This window comes from Trichechus manatus, unplaced genomic scaffold (genome assembly GCF_000243295.1).
Source record: "Trichechus manatus latirostris isolate Lorelei unplaced genomic scaffold, TriManLat1.0 scaffold00427, whole genome shotgun sequence".
Taxonomy (NCBI): Eukaryota; Metazoa; Chordata; class Mammalia; order Sirenia; family Trichechidae; genus Trichechus; species Trichechus manatus.
Window position 1 is genome coordinate 255,632 of NW_004444363.1, and position 1,695 is coordinate 257,326.

Below are 1,695 nucleotides of genomic sequence, written 5' to 3' on the forward strand. Positions count from 1 at the left end.
TGTCAGATGTTGCTAAAGTTCCCTCCTTAAAGGTTGTACCATTTTGCATTCCCACCAGATATATGAGAATGCCAATTTCCTCACAGGCTCACCAGCAGAATGTATTTTGAAATGTTTGCCAATCTGTTGGGTGAGACATGATATCTTGGTGTAGTTTCAATTTGCTTTCCTCTTCCAAGGGCAATTGCACATTTTGCCATGTGTTTAAGGGCCAGTTTTATATCTATCTTGTGAATTGTCTTTGTCTTTTGCCTATTTTTTTCTATCAGATTTGCTTTTTCCCCCCATTAAAAAAAATTCTTTATATATTAGAGATATTAGCCTTTATGATACACATTTCAATATTTTCTCCCATTTGTCATTTGTATTTTGACTTTACCTGTGATCCTTTTTTCCATGCAGTTGGTTTTCATTTTCATTGTAGTCATAAATTCAATAAATCTTTTATTGAAACTGGAGTTTGAATCATAGAAAATGTTCCCCTACACCCCAATTATAGAGGAATTTACACACTTTTAATATGTTTGAGTTTTTACATTTAGATTGCTGATCTACTTGGAGTTTATTCTTGGGTACGGTATGAGTTTAGGAAAAAAAACAAAAACAAAAACAGCTACCCTTGAGTCGATCTGACTCACGATGACTCCATGTGTGTCAGAGTAGAACTGTGCTCAATAAGGTTTTCGTTGGCTGATTTTTTGGAAGTAGATCACCAGGCCTTTTTTCTGAGGCACCTCTGGGTAGACTTGAACCTCCATCCTTTAGTTAATGTTAACCATTTGCAACACCCAGGGACTCCATGGTGTGAGTTAAGGATCTTATTATTCCATTTGGCTACGCAGTTATCCCAATACCATTTATTAAAACGTTTCTCTTTGCTCTGGTGATTTGAATTACCCTTTATCATATACCCAGTTTCCATATGTACTTATTTAGTCTATTTTAGGACTTCGTATTCTCTTCCATTGGTCCATCTATCTGCTGAAATGCTGGTAACACACTGTGTTAATTATAGAGGATTTATAATATATTTTAATATAGATTAGGGCTAGTTTACCCATGTAGTGCTTCTTTTCAGAGCTATTACTGAATACTTATTTTTCCATTTAAACTTCAGTATTAACTTGTCTAGCTCCAGAAAAAAAAAGCTTGTCAGTATTTTTATTAGAATTCAATTTTTACATTAACTTAAAAGAGAATGGACATCTTTAAGAGATTGAGTCACCTTCTCCAAGAAGATGAGATTTCTTTCCATTTGTTGAAGTCAGCTTTTCTTTTGAGAGTGTTTTATAGTTTTCATCATATAGATGTCACAACTTATTTCTTAAATTGGCTCCTAAGTATTTATTGCTGTTGTTGCTATTGTAAATGGAGCTTCTTTTCCATGATATTTTCTAACTGGTTATTATTGGTGAATGTAAAAGCTATTGATTTTTTAAAAAGCCTTATTGAGTTATAATTGACATGATTAATTGCACACATTTAAAATGTAAAATTTGGTAAGTTTTAACATATATATATATACACATACACTGGTGAAACCATTACAACAATCAAGATAGTGAAATTATCCATCATATCCAACTTATATGTGTAGTTTTTAAAGACACTTCCCAAACTAATTTCCAGAGTAGCTGTCCCATTTTACAGTCCCACCGGCAATGTATGAATGATCCAGTTTTCCCTCATTCTTGC